The sequence below is a fragment of the Myotis myotis genome, unplaced genomic scaffold, assembly GCF_014108235.1.
Source record: "Myotis myotis isolate mMyoMyo1 unplaced genomic scaffold, mMyoMyo1.p scaffold_m19_p_14, whole genome shotgun sequence".
In the NCBI taxonomy this organism is placed as follows: Eukaryota; Metazoa; Chordata; class Mammalia; order Chiroptera; family Vespertilionidae; genus Myotis; species Myotis myotis.
The window spans coordinates 9175884-9193366 of record NW_023416318.1 but is presented as its reverse complement, the minus strand read 5'-3'; the positions used below and the strand labels follow the sequence as shown (position 1 = coordinate 9193366).

Sequence of the window (17483 nt, the reverse complement as noted above, 5' to 3'; positions counted from 1 at the left end):
TTATGGTTCACATGCTCTAGAAACCACAGTCCATAGTCACACAGGTTTCCTGGCTTTCCCCAGGCAGCTTTATTTCCAGGGAGTTTCGGGCGGGACAACACCAATGAAAGATAAGGGCCTTGGCATCAAACAGAATTGCCATTCGTTTTGGTTCTTCCACTTGCTTGTTGTGAAGTCAGGCAAGTGAGGTACTTGGTTTCCTCGCCTGCCAGGTGGGAATGATAATGCTTGCAGGATGCGCATGAGCAGTCTGAAATGCTGCCTGTAAACCTGGCCTTTTGCTCGACTCGGTGTTCAATAAGTGCCAGTTTCCTTCCGCCTCTGCGTGCACACAGTGTATTACTCAAATCAGAAAATACTAAGCACTGATTAACGGTAAGCCTTGTCCCAGGCTTATATGGAAAACCAAGACATATAAAACCCACTCAATGGCAAACCACATACAAAATAAGGAATCAAGTCTGGAAAGTGTCAAGTAACAGGTACATGTGTTGTCATAAATACAACTTCACAGGAGGCGCTGATCAATGGCCAGTGCTGACAGGCAGTGCTAGGGGCTTGGGAGGGAAGCTTTAGGGAGGGCTGGGCTTGCTCTGGACAGAGCGCCAAGGAACAACCAGACGTGTTTTGGAAAAGCTAACAGACTTACTGTGTTTCAGAGGATCCCCTTAGGGGTAATTTGGGAAATATTTGGAAAGGAAATTGGGGGCTATGGGACAGACAGCGGCGAGTTCTTTGTCACTGTCCCAATCAAGAGGCAGACTTGACTTCTCCTCTCCTTGATCTGGACTGGTTCCATGAGTGATTAACAAATAGACCATAGCAGACATAATACGGTGCCAGTTTTGGGCCTAGTCTTTAAGAGAATCAGTAGCTTTACTTCCTGCTTCTTAGAACTTTTGCTCTTAAGACTTTGTCTCTTTGAATCCAGCTACCAGGCTGTGAGAAGCCCAAGCTATATGGAGAAGCCATGAAAACCCCAACTAAGCTGCCCAACAGGCAATATCAAGAGCAGCCATGTGAGTGAGCCATCTTGCATATTCCAACCCTGTCAAGTCCCCAGATGACTGCAGTTGGTACCCATATGGAGCAGAAGATCCACCCAACTGATCCCAATCAACCTACAGAATCGTAATAATATAGAATGGTATTGCTCTTAGATGTAAACTTTGGAGTGATATGTTATACAATAATAGATAATTAAAACAGAGCCGTAACTGGTTTGGCTCAGTGGATAGGGCGTCGGCCTGCGGACTGGGGGGTCCCGGGTTCGATTCCGGTCAAGGGCATGTACCTTGGTTGCGGGCACATCCCCAGTGGGAGGTGTGCAGGAGGCAGCTGATCGATGTTTCTCTCTCATCGATGTTTCTAACTCTCTCTCTCTCTTCCTCTCGGTAAAAAATCAATAAAATACATTAAAAAAACAAACAAACAAACAAAAAAACAACAGAAAGGAACTTGTGGGAAGCCTTGAATACCAAACACCAAAGTCTACACTTTGTCATTATCATCATCATCATCATAGAAATCATTAGTAAATTAAAACTATGTGACAGATACTGTTGTAAGTTATTTTAAATCCTCACCCTAGGGTATGTTTGTTGATTTCAGAGAGAGGAAGGAAGAGAGAACCCGAAACCTAGGTATGTGCCCTGACCGGGAATAGACTGGGAATAAGTTTTTAACTTGCGAATCACAGAAGGATGCCTCAAGAAGTTGAAGAGTCACATTTATTGCAATCTGGGACTATGAGGGGGCATTTTGGCTCTTCCAAATCTCATAGTGATAAGATGGCCGAAACACCAGATTTATATAGGCAAAGATCACAAAGGTATTGATTACATCCCAAGGTTTGGAATGAGGAAACTGATTTGCAAAAACGCAGTTTACAGAAGCAGAAGCAGTTTCATGTTATCTAAATACAGTTTTTGGGTCTCCAGAACACTGAGTCAACAGGGGCACGTTAACTGGAGCCCTCTGACCTTGGGATAACTGTGCTGTCCTTCCCAGGTAAAGGAAAATGTGCTTTCTAAGACCAGTATGACCGCAACCCATGGGATAGTCACATTACAATCAATAGGGTATTCAATCGAATGGGGTGATTTATATAATTCAGAAAATCAAAATAACTTTTCTATTGTTAAACAAAGCAAATAAGTATAGAAGCCAAACAGCAGGGTTAAAGTTAAACTATAGTTTCTACCTGAGATGATTGCTACCATACTTCACTATTATTCATATTTAACAGTCAAGAAAATGAAAATTTAGAAAGTTTTAGAAATTTGCTCAAGGTAATACATCCAGAAAAATAGTCGAGATGGGATTCAACCAACTATATTTTGACCACTCTCAAACTTGTCATCTTCTTTCTGCAAAGAGAATAAGTAATGCTTATTATCAGAATAATAAGCTGGTCATCTTGGGAGACGCAAGCACCTCTTCCAGCGGGAAACTGGCAGCCAGTTGGGAAAACACAAGCTGCCCGGGCTTGTCAAATAATTCCCGGCCAGAAAATGGCATGGGTCGCCCTCCCTTTGTTCAGCGACTGTATAGATCAGCCGTGGGCAAACTGCGGCCCGCGGGCCGCATCCAGCCCGTTTGAAATGAATAAAACTAAAAAAATAAAAAAGACCGTGCCCTTTTATGTAATGATGTTTAGTTTGAATTTATATTAGTTCACACAAACACTCCATCCATGCTTTTGTTCCGGCCCTCCGGTCCAGTTTAAGAACCCATTGTGGCCCTCGAGTCAAAAAGTTTGCCCACCCCTGGTAGATACATAAGACAATTTGGAAAGACTGAGAATTAAAAGTTTTTAATGGGGATTTGGTAGGAAAATAGAAGCTGCTGTATTAACTACTTCTGCAGAATAACCCCTTCCCCCCCAAAAATACAGTGGTATATGACAATAATCATTTATTATCTGTCATGGTTTCTATGGGCCAGGAATTTAGAAGTGGCTCAACGGGGAAATTCTAGCTTGGGGTATCTCAGGAGGTTGACTGCAGTGTAGGTCATCTGAAGAATTTCCTGGAACTGGAGGGTCATCTCCAAGGCAGCTCACTCACACCGCTGGCAACTTGGTGCTGGCTGTTGGTGGGAGGGCTCAGTTCCCCATTAGCCGAGCCTCTCCAGAGGGCTGTTTGCATGTCCTCATGTCTTGAAAACTGGCTTCCCCCGGAGCATTTCTTTCAAAAGATAGAGGCAGAAGCCACGATGCCTTTTATGATGTAGCTTCAGAAGCCACACACCACCCCGCCCACCTTATTCTGTGGATTACCCAGGCCGCCCTGACTCAGTCTGGGAGGGGACTCCACAAGGTCACAAATACCAGGAGAAAGTAATCATTGGCAGGGGGCGAGAGGGGTGGATTTTGGAGGCTGGCTACCACATTCCTCAATCTACTCCAAGCATTAAAGGCTTTAAGAAAGGATATTTGAGGCTTTCACATGTTTGCAGGACTAGGGGCAAAGGTCAAGGAGGCCATTTGTGATGATCTCATCTTGCATCGTCATCATAAGAGGTTCTGAAGAGCTTACTTGAAAACCGCTTCAAATATCAGAAAAATTTGAGAAATTTCAACCATCCATCTCAGCCCGCAATTCTAAAGTGAGAGATTTTCTACAGGCTTCTGCTGGCTATCTCAGCTGCCTGCAGTACCAAAGAGGGCCACTCACTACTAGAGAGTGCCCTGAAGCTACTGAAAACCTCAAATCTGCTTCCAGAGAGTGTGGTTCTTTCTATGCATCTGCCTTCCAATCTCATGCAAACGCCTTTCATTGGCTGACACTACCCTAGGCTTATAGAGAGAAGGGGATTCTGGGAAATGTTACTCTTGGCCTCTCCTTAATGATGTAGGAAGTCCGTGGAAACAGGTGGTGATAAAGCCGACAACAGATAATCCCTCCCAGGCTTTGGGGGGTTTTCAGTCAATGAAACATGCATAACACTATGTATTTTGGCTTGAAATTCACTGTTATGCTCCAAAGGAAGTAATAAACAGTTTTTAAAAATGTTTAAAGATTTTTACAATTGATTTTTAAAAAGAGAGGAAGGGTAGTGTCCCTCAGCCTGGCTGGCGTTTGGGCCTATCAGGTTCCCTGCCTCCTTGCCTCCTCCTTTCCTCTGTCCCTCAGCATCCTGCCAGCGCTGGTCACCCGCCATGTTCCACGCCGCCCCCTGGTGGTCAGCGGACATCATAGCAAGCAATTGAACTCCCAGTCTCACGGTCAAACTCCTGATGGGACACTTTGCATGTTAGCCTTTTGTATAGAGAGAGATTCATTTTTTAAAAAAGGGTGAATTTGAAGGAAGAAATGGAAGATATATGGTATAATATTCTTATCAAATTAACCTATAAATTCTATGCAATTCTAATCTGAAAAATAAACGGCCAAGGAAGAAATGGAAGATAGCTGGTACAATATTCTTATCAAATTAGACTATAACTTCTAGGCAGTTCTAATCAGAGGAACAGAAGGCCAAGATATAGCCAAGAGATTTCTGAAACAAAGAACTTACCCTACAAGCTGTATAGACTTACTATAAAATAATATAGCAAGTAAGCTAGTAAGATAATAACAGCCCAGACATGGACAAATAGATCAATGGAATAGAATAAAAAGCCCAGAAATAGACCCAAGTATGAGTACTTGTTATAAAGTAGATGATGCATTGTAAATCATTGGGGGAAAGACAGACTATTCAGTAAGTGGACTTGCTACAATGTAATTTCCATATGGAAATCTGCATAGCTGAAAAATATCATAAATATCATTGGATCTCCACCTCACACCTTCAAAAAATAAATTCCAGATTAAGAAAATAATAATATCTACATGACCTTGGAAAGGGAAAGGGAACTCCTAAACAAGATACAGAGAGCAGAAATCATAAAGGGTTGATTAAACAGAACTAAATTTAAACTAAAGCTTCAGTATAATAAAAACCACTTTAGTGAAAAGACAAGTGTTCCATTTTTATATTCACAGAAGAACATAAATGGATAATTAGTATATGAAAATGCTAGTAACAGAAAAATAAAACAACAGTGAAGTTCCATGTAACACTTTTCAATGGGATAAAAGCTGAAAGTCTGACCTATTCCTGTTGGCCAGGATAAAGGAAAACAGGAACTGTCAAATATAGCAAATACAATTATGACGTAGTTCAACCACTTTGGAGACCTGTTTCATAATCATTAGAACCTGGACGTTAACAACCAGCAATTCCAACTCTAGATTCATACCTCGGATGAACCTGTGCTCTAGAAGGGAGTGCTGTAATTACAAAGTTTGGAAATATTCCAAATGTCCATCAGAAAGAAAACATAAATATTGGTATATAATATGATATAATAACAGTTTAAATGACTGAACTGTATTTTTTATATATCAACAAAAATAAATTTTAACAACATAATGTTGAGTGGGAAAAGTTGCATAAAATTATGTACCATATGATGCCATTTATACAAATTCTATAATAACAATTATATATTTGTGAATATATATGTATTTATGCTTTTACATGATAGATTCATAATAGTTCTTGCTTCTGGGGAGAGGAGGTAAGTGGAATTGGGGAGGTAAGCAAAGTAGAGTTCTCCTTTATTGTGATGTTTTATTTCTTTAAAAAGAAACTAAAGCAAATATAAAATGTTGGCATTTATTATTTATTTTTGGAGTTGGGTACATTGATGTTTATTTTCTATACTTCTTTTGTTTGCTTGTTTGTTTGTTTTTCACCAATTAAAAAAATCAAAGAGCTATTGCCCTTTCTAGCAGAGTATGTGAATCCATCAAAATGTTTTAATGAGGTGCCCTGGCCAGGGAGTTCAGTTGGTTAGAGCATTGTCCCAATACGCCAAGCTTATGGGTTCAATCCTCAGTCAGGGCACATGCAACCTGTGAATCAACCAATGAATGCATAAATAAGTGGAACAACAAACTGATGTTTCTCTCTCTCTCTCTCTCTCTCTCTCCCCCCTTTCCTCTCTTTCTCAAATCAATTTTTAAAAAATTTTAAATGTTCTAATGATTGTCTGTCTTAAGAGTCACTGAGAATCCAACAGAATAGCAGTACACGCTGAGGCTGCGCTCAGCTAGAAGCCCCAGTTCTAAGGGAAAACAGCCATGATGGAGTTGGTGGCCCAGATTGGTCAGGGGCTCCATATCCTGCAAGAGCCATGATGAATGGCACCAACCTGTCAACTTTAGCTGCCTTCAAGGAGTCTTCTTGTTCCCAGAGCCTACCTTCCTCACGTGGCCAGGTCAACCCATTGGAAAAACTTAGGAAATCTGACCATGGTTGCATATAGGAGAGAGCCAAGTGGTTCATAAGACTTGCAGCGATGCTAACACCTAAACTAGAGCATGCATTCACCTGGCAGAGTTCTCTCGGAGCCAGGATCAATAAGGAGAGGAGTAAGGGTTGTTTGTTTTCAGAAAATGCTGAGCTCCATGGGATTGCATTACCCAATCTGATTGGTTCCAAATTCTTTCTATACTAAGTTCTAACCCTAATCGTGCTGGCAGTAGTAAGCTGGTTCCAATTAAGTGAAGTTAATTCTTCAGCCCCAATCCATATCATGCCAGTGCCAGTTTGCTGAAGGAACATGCAGAATATCACCAAGGAAATAGTCAGTAATTCCCAGAAATCAGAATAGAGATTGATAAAATAATATCCAAATTTTCAAACAGGGAATAAAGTGGACCACAGGGATTATACCAATCAGATGGAATCTAGAACATATTAGTGACTATGGAAAAAATGAAAGTATGAATGAGAGGCAATGTTCACATGAGTTTTGGAATCAGCCAAGCCTTGAAAACCTGCCCCACCCTTTAAAAGAGATACAGCCCTGACAATTTACTTAACATTCCTGAGCCTCAGTTTCCTTTTTTGTAAAATGAGGATATTAATACCTACCACACAAGATTTTTTGTGAGGATTAAAAGTGGTGATGAATGTAAGGTATCTCTATATATAAAAGCCTAAGCAACCGTTAAGATGGACCGGCCAGTTGACCAGTCGCTATGATGCACACTGACCACCAGGGGGTAGATGCTCAATGCAGGCGCTGCCCCCTGGTGGTCAGTGTGCTCCCACAGCCAACCTCCTGTGGCCCCTCCTCCCCGGCTGGTCATCCCATCAACCCTGATCGGAGGGCTAGCCAACCAACCTCCTGCGGTCCCTCCCCATGGCCAGCTGGCCCCAGACAGGCCTTGATCACAAGCAGAGGGACCCCACCCATGCACGAATTTGTGCACCAGGCTTCTAGTTTACAATAAAATTGTACATACCAGTTCCCCAATAAAAAGTAGTGATGATGGTCCCAGTTAGGTGGCTCAGTTGGTTGGAGTATCGTCCCATACACCAAAACGTTGCTGGTTCAATTCCTGGTACAGCTACATACCTAGATTGCAGATTATATCCCTGGTCTGGGTGCGTATATGTTTCTCTCTCATATCCATCTCTCTCTCTCTTTCTCTCTCTCTCTTTTCTTTCCTCTCTCTCTAAATCAGTAAACCTATCCTTGGGTGAGGATTAAAAAATGTAGTAATGATGATGATGTTGACAATGATGATGATCTATAAACTTTGAATGAGAATGCAATGAGAATTAGGGACTGAGAAAGATTAATTAATAGTTGTTTCAGACTGATTTCATTTAATTTGGTTATTAAATTGATTAACCAAGGAAATAATATTATCCCTAATCTGTCTTTATTTTATTAAAACATTTAGCAGAGTCTTTCATTATATCATATTTTTAACTCAAAACAATATTGTTATCTATGAGGAAGAATCTTTGATCTGTGAATAATCATACTAAGCCACTAAGACCGTCAATCTTGAGGATAGCCAAGATGTTTATAACCAAGGTGCTGCCTTGCTTAATATGTTTATTGTTTGTATCAAATAATGAAGATATGTATACATTTAAGCCTCCACAAAATTAAAATTATTTTGTCAGATTGGGACAACCTGTGTTTTGTTGATGATAACTATATAACTTTTATCACCTTCCCTAAGGAAAACATTTTAATTTTATTTAATTTCCTCTAAAAGAAATTAAATACTAAGGAATAGGATTTTGTTTGGTAAGGCCAAGCTTTGGAGAGTCTTTAAGAGAAATACGGTCTTGAAACCATTGTAAGGTAGATATTTTTTTCACTAATCACTCCTATTAAGAATGCACCAGTTCAGATAGGATAAATAACCCACACACTTTATTTTATTTGAATAAGGAATATTCAAATTCATAACACATCCTGACTATTTCCTCATATTAATATGAACTTTTTATGTGGTGTTAACATTTTATTTGAATAGACGTTCAATGTGAGTCAACAAAGAGATACAGCTGCTGAAGGAGGTATCGTAGTCATGAGCTATGTCCCAAAGCCAAGTGTTGAATATGGTAGTGGAAATTCTAACACATCTTGTGTTGGTGAGCCTTCCTGACGGTGCCCAGTTCTAGCCAGCAGGCCAGCAAGGAGGCTCTGGCAAGTGGCACGAAACCAGAGCTATGAAGACTTTGCCAAATATCATCACATGAGAAGCCGGATCACATGAGGAACCAGATCATAGGAGGAAACTCGAGGGATTCAGAATGATTAGACTGAAGAAAAAGAAATGTATAAGAAACATGATCATTATAGTCAAATATTTAAAGGAGGGAAATTGTGATTCAAGAAGTCCACCCACAGCAAGGCTGTCATGTATGAGTCAGGATAAGAGGAAGACAGCGTTAGTTAGGCAATGACCCAGAAAACACACAACTTGGTTCCCTTTTTGAATAAATGAAAAGACTAATTTTAAACGCATTGTAGTATCCTTCATTGAGTCCTAAAACAGAAAGCAGACGTCAGTAAAAAACAAAACAAAAAACTGGGGAAATTTGAAAAAAGTCCACACTTGAGTCAATATCAATGATCTGAGTTTTGTTAAAAATACCATGGTTATGAAAATGTGCATTCTGATTTCCCTGTTTTTTTTTTTTTCTTAACTATCTGAACTTAATGTTGGTAGGACTTCTTCTGAAGTTGTGAGTCTAATTGTAAGCAGTATGCTGCAACCTAGGAAAATGAATTTTAAAAACCATATGCACAAAGATAATCATTACATCATTATGCACACTTACGAAAATCTAGAAGCAAAGTGTTCAACAATATAGGAATATATATTTATTATAGTCACAGCCAACCATCAGGTCAGGGTTTTAAAACCTTTCGGTCTAGACTTTTTAGTACATAGCTGAAATCTTGCAAATCTTCTCTGTTAACTCGCAATTTCCATAGCCTTTCTAGTGAAACTATGAGGTTTAAAGGGGAATTGAATCTGAGTGCAATTAAAAAGTTATTTGGACAGCATTCCTTGCTAGGAAATGTTATCTATGTAGTGTTTGTTGATTATAATAAAGCTTGGTTTGTTATCTAGAATTCAAAAAAAAATATAGGAATATATGTCAAACGATGCTACAGCTCTATGATTTAATGTCTTGAAGCAGTTACAAATGTTGATATTAACACGAGGAAGCATTTGTGATGACATATGAAATTTAAAAGCTGGATGCAAATCTGACTTGTAACCCTAGCTTCTATTAAGCGATTATGCAATTTAAGCAAGTAGAAAAAAAGATGCGGAAAACACACATTTCTCTGGCTATTGAGTTCTTTGTCTCTATTTTCTGGTTTTATCTAGAAGCTATGTGTATATTACTTTCATAATCAAAGAAATCTCATAAAAAGATTTGAGCGAGTTTCATTATGTGAACAGTTTAGAGGTCGACCTCTCTCTTCTCTCCCCCAGGCTTTGCCTGAGTAGAGAATTGTTAAAGGACTGAGCATGAACGCCTGAAGATTGCACAGCATAAAGTAGCTCATAAGGATTTTTTTCAAAGAACATGAACTATGGCTTAATCCATTAGAGCTGGGGGAAAAAAAAAACCTGTCTCCGTGCTTCCAAGCAGTCATCAATGGCTTAGAGGCAAGAAAGCCATCAAGATTGAAGAGTGTGCCAAAGATATTTCAGCTGCTGACGAGTGTCCCCTACAAAAAGACGAAAAACAAAGTGGGGGGCAGGGGGTGGGGAGGGATTAGAATCTGTCACAGACCTTGGACCAAAAACAACAACACAAAATTACATCTTAGTGCAGACAAACGTTCGTAAAATAAGTGTGTGGCAATAATCCAAGCCCCAAAACATATACTTAAGGATGGCATTTATCCAGAACAAAGACTTAAGTCTCATTACCAAAAATGCTTCGTGCAACCGTCAAATACAGAGCAGAGAAAATCCACATCAGGGAGCTGAGAGGCCACAGGCAGAACACCAAACACAAAGTGGCCAGGGGTTGCGTTGCATCACGGAGAGCCTTTGCTGGGCTGAGCCAGCCATCTCCTCTCCAGGAGGGTCCTTAAGAACCCGGATGGAAGCAGACGCTCATGCCCAGAGACGAAAGAGAGCATCATCTCATTGACACAGGGAAAGATGCCTGACAGATGAGACCAGCACCTGTGCCCACCTCTCAGTCATCCTCAGGATTTAGGAAGACTGACTAGTGCAGACACCAGCCAGGAATCAGTAACCCTCCATCCCACCAGGCATTTCATTTTTCCAGTGATGAACCACGTGTGTGTGTATTCTATGTAAGTTTTCTGATAGCCTGTTTGCAAGCCAGAAATATGGGCTTTTTAACTCCAATACCAAAGGGAATTTTTTAAAATAAATGTTGCTTCTATAAAACATTTAAATGCCTGTTACCGGCCTCAGGTTAACTTTTTTTCCCTATTAATTGTGGAACTGATACTAACAGGCCTCGTTGTTATCAAACTGATGGGATATATTCTAGTTTAGTCTACTATGCATATCTCTGTCTCCAAAACTTCAGAATTATGACTTCTTCCCAGTGGACATAATACACTTTTAACCCCAATGGTCATACGGTTAACACGGATGGTCTGTAGTTCTGAATATCCTAAATTTTCTATTCCAAGAGCAACTGAAACTTAAGGAATGATGCGTATGCACTAAAAAAAAAATCTAGGACTCTCTTCTAATACTTTGTTTTTTTTTTCTTCTTTTCTTTTTTGTTTTTGTTTTTTTTATTATTAGTTAAGGTATTACAAATGTGTCCTCATCCCCCCCATTAACCCCCAACCTCCCCCCACACACAAACTCATGCTCCCATCCCCCCGTTCTTCTAATACTTTGAATTCATTTCCATAAAATACCTACAATTTCTACAAGTTTGCATTCCCTCTGAACCCGGGGCAGTTTGACAAAGGAAAATATGTCCAGTTTTAATATGAATACCTTCACTTCATTCCATAAATTAGAGGTTCTCCACTCTTGCCTCCCACAGTTTCAAGGTTAACATAATGTCTTGTCATTTCACCAAGGATGTAAAATTCTCTGAGCCATGGAGACCCTGATAAATGAGGTCTCTCAGGGTATATTTCTATCCCCAAATTTTTTATCTGAAAACCGGTTTCAGTGAACCTCTCCTGATGACATTAAACAAAATAAGCTTTAATTCTCTGCTTCAACCAATTCAATTATCTCTAAGGCACAGTCCTGAAGAAAAGTCAGCCTCACTCTCTCTTTCTCATCAGGTAAGAAAATCTTCACTGAGAAAATTTCCCGACAGGAGATTAATGGGAGCTGGGGTCATTCACCTTCTCTGTTGACATACATGTAGATGTTAGTTCTACTTTTAACTGTAGTGGCTCATCTGTGATGTGACGTGTGAACTCAATTTCTCTAAGGTATTGTGTATATTAACAAGGAGGGGCCAAACCCAGGAGGGAGCATCCCAGGATCAAATAACACGAACATATATACACATAACACTTTGTCTGTATCTCTCTGCTACGCCTTCCCTTTCCCATTCTCATAGGTGGGAGGGAGTAACAGAGAGAAATGTAGGGCTGCTTGCCAAGGCCCACAGTCCATGAGCAGGCTCTTCCCTGCCCACCCACAGCAAGGCCTGCTCAAGGAGGAGTTTCAAGGGCACATGCTTGTCAAGGGCATGAGCAACTTACAAAAATATTGCCCCTGAGCCACAAGCCACAAGCCACAAGCCAAGGCTGTTCTGTGAGATTCATGGCCAGTTTGTTTTCACTCTATTCAGGTTTGTTAAAGGACAGTTTTGTTCCCAGAGGACTTATTAGTGAGAAAGGGCTACAGACGTGTTGCAACTTGAAAACTGAGTAGGATATGAATATGTAAATTATATTCAAACACAATTGAAACATGCAGCTCAGAAGTCAGGATAGGGCCTTTGGGGAAATTCCCGTAGACAAAACTGTCAGAGATAAAGTTGAAGAGAGATTTTTTATGCTGTCTGGGTTCCTTCCTTCTATCTACCCTTGTTAGCATATATAAATGGTTAGCACAACTATGGCTAGATAAGGATATTTACATTAGTGAAGCAACCCTCTAATCTTCCTCCGTTCTCTATTGCTCAAGAGAAGCATTTAATATTTTAGAGGCACCAGGCTGAACAGTGTCATAAACCAGGAAGGGTGACTTCTGATCTTCCAAACTCAAGATGCTGGAAAATCTCACAGACAACTCTCCTTTCACTCCAAATTCTCAGGAAGGATCATCTTCTCTGGAAAACAAGAAGATGTGCCCTCCGTAGACAGAAATTAGGGAGGGGAATTCACTGAAACATGGAAAGCAGGTGGAATTGGATTGAAGAAGAAAACCACAACCCAAATGCACACAGGAGAGAGCAGCTACAAAAGGTGAAGTAAAGACAGGGGACAACCCACCAGGAGGGTAGTGAAGGAGGGCCCGGGACTCCCTAACAGGGTAATTATCCAAGTAAGAGCCAGCAGGTGTGTGCAATCCTTCCTATCCTTCCACCTTCCCATCTTCTACTTGGATTGATCCACTTGGATGTGGCAGCAAAAAAAGCTGTCTGTGCTTAGAGGTGAGCCATGAGCACATGTGCTTGGAGAGAGAAGCATTGTTGCCCTGGGCAACTTACCACCTCCTGAAGTATGAGGAACTCTGCTGCTAAGAGCCTCATTATCGAAGTCACACACCTAGCAGCAGTATGCCCAGCCCTAGACTCACTGTGCACACCAGCACACATGCACAGCGGCAGGCAATGCCCCTCTCCTACTCTCACCCTATCTGGTGCAGGGATCCAAGCAAGCATTGCAGGCAGAGCAGTTAACAGGGAAGCACAAATACAAAGAACTACTCACAATCACAAATCATTAAACATTTGAGGAAAGCTAACGCTCTTAAAAAGAGGCACCAGGCACAGGGAATAGAAGAACTGGCCAATGGAAAATAGAGATAAGGAGGCAACCAGAAAAAACAGCCACAAACCAAGTTAAAAGAGAGATACTCAGAAAATAATTACAACAAATATGACAGATAGAGGATGAGTATGCAGAATAAAAAATAACTCCAATAAGTCAATAAGTAAAAAAATGAACAATCCAGTAGGAAATGAGGAAATATTCTAAAGAAGTGATTTATATAAATAAAAATATAATAACTGTGTAATCTCACTATTAATTGGAGAAATGCTAATGAAAGTGAAAGATTGTTTTTACCTTTGAGATAAAAGCTTCTTAATATAAAATGATGGCAAAAATAAGGGGAAATGGCTGCTCTTGTACGAGATCCAGCCTCTTGGAAGGAGTTTGAGGCGTATCTACTAAGTGAAAGTTCCAGAGCCTTTGAGAAAGTCATCCCATTTTTCTGTGTCAGCTCAAGAGAAGCATTGACATATGTACACAAAGTTACACACATAACAATATTTGTGGCCACACTATTTGTAATACTCAATCTTGGAACTAACCTTAATGTTTTCAAATGGGGAAATGATTAAATATACTATGACACATCCTTATTATAGAAAACAATGAGATTTCTGTATTTATACTTACCTGGAAAACTGTAAGATAATGTTGTTAAGTGAAGAAAGCAACTTATTGTGGACATACAATAAATTCCACACATGTAAAAAAGTTAAAACAAAAATATTATATAATTTTACAGGCACATATTTGCATGTAAGTATGTACATAAAACATGAAGGGCTACATATGCTTGAGAACAGCACTTTACCCTGGGGAGGAGATTGGGAAACGGAGGTGGCAAAGAGGGATTTCAGCATTATTTGCAATATTTGAATTATTATTAACAGAATACACACACATATTACTTGAATAAAAGGTTAAAGCTTATAAATTCAGAAACGAAATTCAAATATTGATCAAGTAGAGAGATACTTATTTGTTAGATAATAAAGAAAACCCGCCACCCAGGATTCCTAAAAGCACTGGTGACTATTTTTGCAAACAAGATAAAAGAAAGCAGCCGCTCAATTTCTGTCTTAAGGAAAAGAATAATAACCAAGGACAAGCCACAGCTGCAGAGACAGAGCACCACGTGCTGACTCAGGAGACAACACAACACCTCCTCTCCCGACTGCAAAATGAGAGGAAAATGATCTTTAAAAATAAAGTCTTAACATCGAGCTCACCTTGGTGAATGCAGGAAACCCATTCTCATTTCACCACTGGCTTTCAGGAAAATTGGAAACATGCCTTGTGAGACAGCCTTTAGAAAGATAATATTTCACAAAGTATCTCATTGACAACTGTACATTTTCTTTAACTTACTTTATGCCTCACTATTCATAATTTTCAGAGTCCCATGGGATAGCAAACAAAAGCCATTGCCTTTCAACACATAACCTCATGTTCTCAACACTTATTGGCTGTTCTGAGATGCTGATAGGTCTCTGACCAGTTTAAAGGGGTGGGGAGGGGAGAGTGCTCTTTCATGCAAGAAGGGGAATAGAACTTTGTGATTTATAAATATTTGAAGTAGAAAAACATAAAAATTCAAATTGGTTAGGGGGCATGCTCCTTCCCAGTTGACACAGAAGAGGGAGGAGGCTTCGTAGTGGTAAGTTTATCATCACTGGCTATATCAGTCAGGTTAGGTTAGATTATGCTACAATAACAAACATCCCCCAAATTTTAGTGGCTTCAAACAACAAAAATTCCTTTCTTGCTAATATCATATATCTGTTGTAGGTCAGCAAGGAGGCCCTATACATCACTGTTACTCAAGAGCCTGTGCTGATAGAACAACTACTATCTGGAACATCGCTACTCACAATGCAGATGGAAAGAGGGAAGATAGGATCCTGGAGAGTCTTGCATTTGTAATAAGATGCTCTGGCTCAGAAGCGACACACATCACTTCTGCTCATTGATGAGAATTATTTATATGGTCCCACTCAATCGCAGGGGCAAGGAATTTTAATTCTATGATGTGCCAAGCAGAGAACTATACATATTTAGCAAACAAAATTAATGTCTGTCACCTTAGGTGTTACAGGAGTGTCAGGGATATCTACACCAAGGACCTCAGGCCACCACCAAGTTAAATGAAGGGTGAGTATGTTAAAAAACAACAACAAAAAAAAACTTTGAGCTTCAGGTTGACTTAACCAGGGAGTAGAAATAATTCATTCTGCCTAGGAACCTTAACATAAATAGAAACATTTTCAGTAATGTCCAGTTCAGGATAATTAATTTATGCATGTGGGTGTTGCTGGGATATTCCTCCCAACTGCTCACTAACAATTTATGACCAATGGTTTCCAAAGCTGGCTAATCATCCAGCACATCTGGGAGGCTTTAAAAACTAGAAATGTCTGGTCTCACTCCTAAGGATTCTAATTCAATACATGACTGGAGTGGGCTTCACGGTTCTATATACTTCACCCTGGGGCTCCAGGGTTTCCTATAATTATTAGGTTTGGTGACTTTTGCTGAAGACATTCAGTTCAGCAGTCTTCATGCAAGGCAATGCACCAGCCTTTCCAACTTCACAGACCACTGAGACTGGTGAGTGACCTGGGTGACCCAAAGGGAACCACTGAGCACCATGGTATACAAACACTAGAGAGAAAGAAACACTGGCTGAGGGCTATAACACCTGCCACTTGGTCCTTGTTCTGATTATCTATTGCTGCATAGCAAGCCATCCCAACAGTTAGTGGCTTAAAATAGCAGCAAGCATTGCATTCACTGATAAATCCACATTTTGGACAGGGCCCTATAGATGGCTGTTCTTGTTCCAAGTGTTTCCAGCAAGGGACACTTGACTGGACCTGGAAGATCCATTTCCAAGTTGGCCATAAAATGCTGGCTGTCAGCACGGGCTATTGAGCAGGAACCCCAATTCCTCTCCGTGTGTGTGTTTATGGGGCTACTTGGGCTTCCTCACAGCATGGCATCTGAGTTCCAGAGTCCATGTTCACAGAGCAGAAAGTGGAAGCGGCCAGTCCCTTAAGTCCTCAGTCCAGAAACTGGCACAGTGTTACTCATGCAGCTCTCTCATAGCTAAGTAGCTACAACGCCTGTCCAGATTCAAGGGGCCAGAGCTCTCACACTCAGTGGGAGATGTATCAAAGAATTGCAGCCATCCTTAATCTGCTATAGTCCTTACTCTACCTTTTGGGCATCAGGCTGCTCACCTGTGAAATCAAAGAGTGAAATTGGATTATCTCCAAGGGCCCTGCCAATCCCCAAAGCCTATGAGTCACAGGTTCTGAGGCATAATTTGCTGATTGACAAAGAAGCCCAGTCTGTGAGTCCTTGCTGTCTGGGCCTGCATGTGGTGACAGCTAAACTCAGGCTCACTATTTTTCAGTACAAAGCCAAAGCCATATCTTAATCTCCAGAACCTGACAGCAGCTGCCCTAACCATCCACATAATTATTACACCATCTCTTGGACAATAATTCATAAGCTACACATGCAATGAGTGGACAAGAAATGTCAACACAAGATTGGCAAAGCTCAGGAATGCAATGAAGGGCTTCAATGAATGGGCTCTATTTCAAGACAGTTGGGTTCAAACACACCCACCCAACACTACATTCTAGCTGTGAGAACTTGGGTAAATGACTTCATCAGTTTAAATTTCATTTTTTCTGACTTTAAGTGGTGATATAAATAGCACCTACCTCATAGAGTTGTTTCAAGAGTTATTTGCAATGAAGTGTATAAAGCACTTAGCACAGAACCTGATCCATAGCAGGCACTTGGTAAACAGGCAGTGTTTTTATTGTCCTAATGCAATAGTCACTCTGGTCATGGCTTGTTGTGTATTTTCCAGAACCAGTGAAGACAGATCTTGCTAGCAATGTGAGGCCCAAGACATGCTACAGTGGACCTGGCCACTGACCTCTGGCCTCCTCAGGGAAGAAGAAAATATGACTGTGCAAACATCTCAAGTCTGCTCACCCATTAGCTGAGCACCGCTGGCCAGTCATTTACTGATCCCAGCGTGGACGAAGCTCTCACCTCCTCGGCTACCCAGAGCCTTTGTCGAATGTCCACCATGAGCCTCCCAGATGCTGGAGATGCAGCAGTGAAAACAGTGCAGCCAAGACCCCTGCCCTCATGGGGAGCCCTTCTATTATTCGAC

General features: G+C 40.7%; 1 protein-coding gene across 1 annotated transcript in view; it reads right to left on the bottom strand.

Annotated features, from left to right (window-relative positions):
* Positions 1–17483, bottom strand: part of EVA1A (eva-1 homolog A, regulator of programmed cell death) — an 80151-nt gene that overhangs the window by 60371 nt on the left and 2297 nt on the right. The gene's annotated exons all lie outside the window — the stretch shown is intronic.